Source organism: Salvelinus sp. IW2-2015, unplaced genomic scaffold, assembly GCF_002910315.2.
Source record: "Salvelinus sp. IW2-2015 unplaced genomic scaffold, ASM291031v2 Un_scaffold1789, whole genome shotgun sequence".
Lineage (NCBI taxonomy): Eukaryota > Metazoa > Chordata > Actinopteri > Salmoniformes > Salmonidae > Salvelinus > Salvelinus sp. IW2-2015.
Window position 1 is genome coordinate 14,798 of NW_019943163.1, and position 9,179 is coordinate 23,976.

Sequence of the window (9,179 nt, forward strand, 5' to 3'; positions counted from 1 at the left end):
GACCAAGATGTTTCTCACCATAGAGCTGCCTATGATGCCAGCTGGTGATGTTGAATGGGCCGGTCTCTCAGTCAGCCTCATGGTCTGGTGAGGCTGGGAGCTCCGAGGATCTGAACCCTAGGTAGAAGCCACCGGAGAGGGAGAGAGAGCCGAGGACGAAGACGCAGGTACCTCCGGATCTGATCTTGATTGGGAAGCCACCACGGACGAAGGCGCCGGAACCTCTGGATCCAGGGCGGCAAAGCTGTTTCTGGTCTGTGTCAGTTCCGGGCTCAACATCTCCATGGAGACCCCCGTTGTCAGAGGACGCCTTCTTTGACTTCCACGGAGAGTGACCTCCATGGCTGGTTGGTTGGGTCGAGTTCAGCTCCGTTCTCCAGGGAAGGGGGAGACCCCTTCGGGGATGGGACCCTGCCTAGCACCGGCCAGTCGGCTGTGGAGAACCGACACGGCGGCGAAACTTCCACCAGACCGTTGTCCGGCTACTGGGGTGGAAGAAAAATAAAAAGTAGGTGGGTTCCCCAGTAGTTTATGTAGGTTTGCTACTTGCTTGCTAAGAGTAGCTACTTCGCTCCTGTAGTCCTCCGCAAGCAAGCAGTTTGTTACGTACGCCTCTTGGAGGAGGGAACGCAACACCTTGCTACTACTCACCTTCCCGTGGAGTTAAAGAGGTATTTGTTCATAGGTGCGGGGAAGAAGGACAGAAGCTGAGAAAAGTTACCGTTTACAGGGAATTTATTTCCTACACACGGTAAAGTGGGGAAAAGGGGCTGGACGGAACCAAAGCAAAGAAAGTAAAATTTAAACAGCCCCCTATCTTACCCACTGCTATACCTAATCTTAGCACCACCTGGTGCGCTAACCAAAATACAGGGAATGGTCCGTCCAGGTCTTACCTAGTGTGCATAGACAGAGTAAATACTACAGGTTATGTATGCCCTCAGGCATCTTGCCTAAACACTCCCAAGGTACCTTCCCCCTCTCCTCCCGGGAACAAATGAAACAGAATAATTCACCAAACTTAGTGAACAATTTAAATGAAGCAAAAAACACAAAGTCCTACGGCATACACATACCTCTGCAGGAGCGGCTACAAAATACTTTACAACACATTCTGACGAACAACCAAAACAGCACATACAAAGAAGCTCCGTCCTAACAAAGGAACACTGGCTTTTGAAGCTGCAGAAAGAGTCGGTAATTGATGAGCCAGCTGTTTCCCCTGACGAGAGGGCGGGGTCAGAGCTCCAATCTGCAATGGGGCCGACCAATCAGCGGCTTGGAATCCAGGAAGCCATCCTGAAACACACACATACAAACCCACAACAACACAGAAACTGGGGAACGTAATACTGTTTCGCTGCCAGACAAGGCTCCGCTGATAGCCAGGTGTAGCAGTGGTAAGATGTTGGGACTCTGCTGTTGGGACAGCTTTATGTAGGCCCTAACAGTTTGTGGGCACCGTTTGTCACCATTATAATGCAATTCATGTATTGTTTAGTGTTGTGCTGTGGCTTTGCTGGCATCCCACTTTGTATATTATTATGCCCCACCAAGATTTACATGCCAAAATCGCCACTGCACCAGGGGAAAGAGAAGAAGTAAGTATGTTTTTCTCAAGGAAGAGGAACTGAGAAGGCCATGGACACCCCCTACCAAAAGATCATCACACTCTTTCACAGGCAGGGATGGACCGCATGCAGAGGACATGTGAAATGCTATGTTTGCCAAACACAGTGTGGCGTGAGATACACTACATGACCATACACTACTGCTCGTTGAACATCTCATTCCAAAATTATGGGCATTAATATGGAGTTGGGTCCCCCCTTTGCTGCTGTAACAGCCTCCTTTCTTCTGGAAGGCTTTCCACTAGATGTTGGAACATTGCTGCGGGGACTTGCTTCCATTCAGCCCGAGCATTAGTGAGGTCGGGCACTTAAATTCACCATTTAAATTCATTTAAATTCGCCATTTAAAATCATCCCAAAGGTGTTTGATGGGATTGAGCTCAGGGCTCTGTGCAGGCCAGTCAAAAGTTCTTCCACACGATCGACGAAACTGGGGCACTGTCATGCTGAGACAGGAAAGAGCCTTCCCTGAACTGTTGCCAAAAAGTTGGAAGCACAGAATTGTCTAGAATGTCATTGTATGCTGTAGCGTTAAGATTTCCCTTCACTGGAACGAAGGGGCCTAGCCCGAACCACGAAAAACAGCCCCAGACCATTGTTCCTCCTCCACCAAACTTTACAACTTTACATGTTCCAGAGTCCAATGGCGGCGAGCTTTACACCACTCCAGCCGATGCTTGGTATTGCGCATGGTGATCTTAGGCTTGTGTGCGGCTGCTCGGCCATTGAAACTCATTTCATAAAGCTCCCGACAAACAGTTCTTGTTGCTTCCAGAGGCAGTTTGGGACTCGATAGTGCGTGTTGCAACCGAGGACAGAGGATTTTTATTTGCTTCAGCACGTAGGCGGTCCTGTTCTGTGAGCTTGTGTGGCCTACCACTACGTGGCTGAGCCATTGTTGCTCCTAGACGTTTCCACTTCACAATAGCAGCACTTACAGTTGACTGGCACAGCTCTAGCGGGGCAGAAATTTGATGAACTGACTTGTTGGAAAGGTGGCATCCTACGATGGTGCCACGTTGAATGTCGTTAAGCTCTTCAGTAAGGCCATTCTACTGATAATGCTTGTCTATGGAGATTGCATGGCTGTGTGCTCGATTTTATACACCTGTCAGCAACAGGTGTGGCTGAAATTGCCGAATCGACTAATTTGAAGGGGTGTCCACATATTTTTGTGTATATATAGATATTTGTGTACCTCGTTGTCAGGGACCCGAGGATGGAGGAGGATAGCGTGTGAGGGTTATTCCACCTATTGAGTACCTTTTTTGTAACTTCTACTTCACCTAATTTTAACATTCTGTCAGAGTTCAACTTAATAAAAACATGTTTTCTCAACTCAAGATCTTAAATATGTAAAATGAATAAATTACTATAGTTAGTGCCAAATAAAGTAACAGTGTTGAAGTTTTAATCTTCAGTAAGCCTATTTCAAAACTTAACATTTCGGTGAAACTGTGTAATCCAGGTGTGTAAATTTGTTTGTCAACGTGCCTTTTTAAAAACAATGCAGCTATTGTGGAGTAAACCTATTTTGGGTGAAGACGAGCAACTATGATTAAGGGCAAACAACATTGATAAACTTGCTAGCTGAGTTTGAACAAGACATCCGATTACCACTTACAACGGTTGGTTCTATTATAGTTAATCAAATCAATGATGGATCACTGGATACACGAAATGTACGTCTCGTCTGTCCCTGCAAATCGGTCGCATATGCATCATCACACTCATCTGATTGGAGGTTTCCTGCAATCCGGCATACGCATCATCACGCTCCTTCATTAACTTTGTGGCTATGGTAACTAGTGACGACGCTTCAGGTGCACTTGATTTAACTTATCCGGGTTCAATGATTGTCAGAACACATTTCCTCTTAATGCAAACCCTGGTGCCCCGGGCAACATAAACTGATTCCACCTCAAGTGAACTCAAGCACATTCAGTGCTAGCTAAATGGAACGAAACGGTGAGGGATCTACCTGAATTTGTCAAATAGAAACTCTCGTTTTCTTTGCAAAACGTTTTTGCTACGTTTTGCTACGGTTGGCTACAGTGTGTACTAATGAATACACCCAAGCGCTGGTTCAATATTGTAACCAGTTAAATCTACTTGCTTTAAACCAAACACACCAAATGGTCTGATCATCATTGGCCATTTTCCTGCATAACAAAGAAAAGCGTTTCACCTTGGCTGCATTCACACAGGCAGACAAATTCTGATATTTTTCCACTAATTGGTCTTTTGACCAATCACATCAGATCTTTGATATTTTAACAGCCAATCTTTTTCAGAGCTGATCTGATTGGTCTGTCTAAACGCAGCCCTGTAGGCTATTTCTAAGCCAGAATAAGAAACATGGTGTGTATGCTGAATTCTCTTAAAGGGTTGGATTATTTGACATAAACTGGGACATGCTTAACACCCCGGCCATCCTACAATCTAAACTTGATATCCTCAATCTCACACAAATGATCAATGAACCTACCAGGTACAACCCCAAATCCGTAAACACAGGCACCCTCATAGATATCATCCTAACCAACCTGCTCTCCAAATACACCTCTGCTGTCTTCAACCAGGATCTCAGCGATCACTGGCTCATTGCTTGCGTCCGTAATGGGCCTGCGGTCAAACGACCACCCCTCATCACTGTCAAACACTCCCTAAAACACCTCAGCGAGCAGGCCTTTCTAATCGACCTGGCCCGGGTATCCTGGAAGGATATTGATGTCATTCCATCAGTATAAGATGCCTGGTTATTCTTTAAAAGTGCTTTCCTCACAATCTTAAATAAGCATGCGCCCCATCCTGTGGCGTACTGCATTAGCATCAAATAGCCCCCGAGATATGCAACTTTTCAGGGAAGTTAGGAACCAATATACACAGGCAGTTAGGAAAGCAAAGGCTCGCTTTTTCAAACAGAAATGTGCATCCTGCAGCACAAACTCCAAAAAGTTCTGGGACACTGTACAGTCCATGGAGAATAAGAGCACCTCCTCCCAGCTGCCACCTGCACTGAGGCTAGGAAACACTGTCACCACCGATAAATCCACAATAACTGAGAATTTCAATAAGCATTTTTCTACGGCTGGCCATGCTTTCCACCTGGCCATGTAGTCTATCACAGTGCCATCCGTTTTGTCACCAAAGCCCCATATACTACCCACCACTGTGACCTGTATGCTCTTGTTGGCTGGCCCTCGCTTCATATTCGTCACCAAACCCACTGGCTCCAGGTCATCTATAAGTCTCTGCTAGGTAAAGCCTTGCCTTATCTCAGCTCACTGGTCACCATAGCAACACCCACCCGTAGCACGTGCTCCAGTAGGTATATTTCACTGGTCTCCCCTAAAGCCAATTCCTCCTTTGGCTGCCTTTCCTTCCAGTTCTCTGCTGCCAATGACTGGAACGAATTGCAAAAATCACTGAAGCTGGAGACTCATATCTCCCTCACTAACTATAAGCACCAGCTGTCAGAGCAGCTCACAGATCACTGCACCTGTACGTAGCACATCTGTAAATAGCCCATCCAACTACCTCATCCCCAAACTCTTATTTTTATTTTTTATGCTCCTTTGCACCCCAGTATCTCTACTTGTACATTCATCTTCTACACGTCTATCCCTCCAGTGTTTAAATGCTAAATTGTAATTATTTCACCACTACGGCCTATTTATTGCCTTACCTCCCTTATCTTACCTCATTTGCATACACTGTAATAGACTTTTTTTCGATTGTGTTATTGACTGTATGTTTGTTTATCCCATGTGTTACTCTGTTGTTTGTGTTGCACTGCTTTGCTTTATCTTGGCCAGGTCGCAGTTGTAAATGAGAACTTGTTCTCAACTAGCCTGCCTGGTTAAATAAAGGTAAAAAAAAATAAAAAATAGGAATAAATACATGTCGGCTATTTTAACTGTCTGTAATGTCTAATTGTTACATGTTTAATGCCTACTGCTGTCTTTTAATGTAAACTGTAAAGCTGTTTGTCTGAAATGTCTTTTTAGTTGTGTGTGTGTGAACCCCAGGTAGACTAGCTGTTGTTATGGGGTCAGGGGATCCAACCAGGTGCACTAGCTGTTGTTATGGGGTCAGGGGATCCAACCAGGTAGACTAGCTGTTGTTATGGAGTCAGGGGATCCAACCAGGTAGACTAGCTGTTGTTATGGAGTCAGGGGATCAACCAGTCGACTAGCTGTTGTTATGGAGTCAGGGATCCAACCAGGTAGACTAGCTGTTGTTATGGAGTCAGGGGATCACCAGGTAGACTAGCTGTTGTTATGGAGTCAGGGATCCAACCAGGTAGACTAGCTGTTGTTATGGAGTCAGGGGATCCAACAGGTAGACTAGCTGTTGTTATGGAGTCAGGGGATCCAACCAGGTAGACATAGCTGTTGTTATGGGTCAGGGGATCCAACCAGGTAGACTAGCTGTTGTTATGGAGTCAGGGATCCAACCAGGTAGACTAGCTGTTGTTATGGAGTCAGGGGATCCAACCAGGTGGACTAGCTGTTGTTATGGAGTCAGGGATCCACCAGGTGACTAGCTTGTTGTTATGGAGTCAGGGGATCCAACCAGGTAGACTAGCTGTTGTTATGGAGTCAGGGGATCCAACCAGGTGGATAGCTGTTGTTATGGAGTCAGGGGATCCAACCAGGTGACTAGCTGTTGTTATGGGTCAGGGGATCCAACAGGTAGACTAGTGTTGTTATGGAGTAGGGATCCAACCAGGTAGACTAGCTGTTGTTATGGAGTCAGGGATCCAACCAGGTGGACTAGCTGTTGTTATGGAGTCAGGGATCCAACAGGTAGACTAGCTGTTGTATGGAGTCAGGGGATCAACAAGGTGGACTAGCTGTTGTTATGGAGTCAGGGGATCCACCAGGTGGACTAGCTGTTGTTATGGAGTCAGGGGATCCAACCAGGTAGACTAGCTGTTGTTATGGAGTCAGGGGATCCAACAGGTAGACTAGCTGTTGTTATGGAGTCAGGGATCCAACCAGGAGACTAGCTGTTGTTATGGAGTCAGGGGATCCAACCAGGTGGACTAGCTGTTGTTATGGAGTCAGGGGATCCAACAGGTAGACTAGCTGTTTGTTATGGAGTCAGGGGTCCAACCAGGTGGACTAGCTGTTGTTATGGATGTCAGGGACACACCAGGTAGACTAGCTGTTGTTATGGGTCAGGGGATCAACCAGGGAGACTAGCTGTTGTTATGGAGTCAGGGGTCCAACCAGGTAGACTAGCTGTTGTTATGGAGTCAGGGGATCCAACCAGGTAGACTAGCTGTTGTTTATGGAGTCAGGGATCCAACCAGGGAGATCAGTGTTGTTATGGAGTCAGGGATCCAACCAGGTAGACTACTGTTGATATGGAGTCATTGGATCCAATCAGGTAGACTAGCTGTTGTTATGGAGTCAGGAGATTCAACAGGTAGACTAGCTGTTGTTATGGAGTCAGGGGATCCAACCAGGTAGACTAGCTGTTGTTATGGAGTCAGGGGATCCAACCAGGTGGACTAGCTGTTGTTATGGAGTCAGCTAAGGGGGATCCTTTTAAAATCAAATAACAGATTGTTTGTGACCATGGACAGTCAAATAAAGTCTCGTCCAAGTAAAAGTGACATGCAACAAAAGGAAAATGATCTACCGGTAGTTAAATGTATGGCTAAATAATGTCAAAAGTTTAGATTGAGAAAGCTTTCTGGTTACACAGATCGGAACGACTGTGGTCCGTTTTGCTCACTTCAGGTGCACTTGATTTAACGTGAGCCAGTGGGTTCAATGATTGTCAGCACACACCATTCGTCTTAATGCAAACCCCACCAGCCAGTGTGCAGGTCGAGATAATCTGATCGCACCTCAAGTGAACTCAAGTAGTGGGTGTAGGCCTTTTCAGTAAACGGACAAAAACTGAGAGCGACCTACCTGAATTTGCCTAATTGAAACTCTTGCTTTTGTTGCAAAACGTTTTCCGTTGCGAAACGTTTTGCTACGGTTTACGACAGTGTGCACTGTGCACTAATGAAAACACCCTAGCTCAGGCTCAATCAAACATACTTGCCTTACGCCTTATGTCCACCAGATGCATCAAACTCTTTGCGTTCCACAACGTTACGTTGGGGACGCCGCACTAGGCTGTGGTGTGTTCTGTGTACTGCATGCATTCAATATTTTCAACTTGTGCGTTTTTTTTACCGTGCGGTGGTACAAATGGAAGTACACAGTCTCCAACTAGTTTTTAGGGAGTCGAAAAGCAAAGCACATGTGTGTCAATTATGGAAAATGCTGGCTAGACAACCGGCAAAACAAAACCACATATGCATCTGGTGGACATTGGACATTATGCTGTGTTCATAACCAAGTGGGAAGGTAGTTATTACCAGTTGTGCTTGTAAACAAATGACATTTTGTTGTTATCATGGGTTGGAACCGGTTCAGGGAATAATAAATAAAACATTTTGAGGCACAGAATCAGAACTAAATGTTCCGGGCATCTTTTTTCCAGTCACACAAAAACCCTCACTCTGTCATTCAGAAACGTATTCCAGTGTCTGCACAGTGCCAGTGTGCATAGTCTACTGTAGCGTGATTCAGAAATTACGGAGAGAGAATTCATTGGAGGAGAATGAATTAACTTTTTCAATGCTAGTTAAGGATACTATGGTTATTAAGTTTCACATTGGATTTATGAACTACAAAAAGGTAAGACGTGTTTTATTTTAATTCTGGTGTCGCTCTGCACACACAAGCCTGTTAGTTAACTAGCTAGGTAGCGCTGGTCCAACATTAAGCCAACTCTCTGAAGTTCAGACATTCAAAGTTCCTTCATAGACGCCGGTCCAKTGTAGGTATAATTCTGTAGACGTAATTCAGATGATACATGTCATAACAACAAGATGCCAAGCCTCCTCCAACCTCCTCATCCAACCTCTTCCTCCAGCATCCTCATCCAACCTCTCTCACTCTTTCCCACACGCAAAATGTCAGTCGCATCTTGCGCCCTACACTGTCCAATGCATTTAAAGAGCTCGCCCGCTCCATAGCAGGCTGCTCTATCCGTATAATTGGTGAATTCATGTAATGTCGAGCTAAATCAAAAATAGATTTCAGAGGTTTAAAAAAAGGAACAGACTGGATTATATAAACCGTTACTTTTTGGGGGGGTTGAACCGGTAAAAAAAAGAGTGGTTCTGTTCATAACAAAACCATTGGAAAATAATTTGTTCCAACACCTGGTTGTTACATTTAACTGACAAATGCAGTTATCAAGGTCATTTCATTTAGTAGGTGACGTCATTATGTGAACTCTGTGACCACGGACAGTAAAAGTCTTGTCATTGTTAATGGCACTTCAACAATGTTCAGAAATATTGACTGTTCTGTTATTTCTTATTGTAGCTGAGTGAGCTGTGACTTACATCTACAATGAGTCTCTCTGGGGAGAGAGAGGAGGAGACCACTGCCTCTAAAATGAGTCTCTCTGGGGAGAGAGAGGAGGAGACCACTGCCTCTAAAATGAGTCTCTCTGGGGAGAGAGAGGAGG

General features: G+C 45.3%; 1 long non-coding RNA gene across 1 annotated transcript in view; it reads right to left on the minus strand.

Annotated features, from left to right (window-relative positions):
• LOC139024686 (uncharacterized) overlaps positions 1–9,170 on the minus strand; it is a 12,142-nt gene extending 2,972 nt beyond the window's left edge. The window contains exon 1 of the long non-coding RNA XR_011476020.1: positions 9,055–9,170. This is a non-coding gene — a long non-coding RNA (uncharacterized lncRNA). The remainder of the gene's footprint in view (positions 1–9,054) is intronic.
• Between the last annotated feature and the right edge of the window lie 9 nt (positions 9,171–9,179).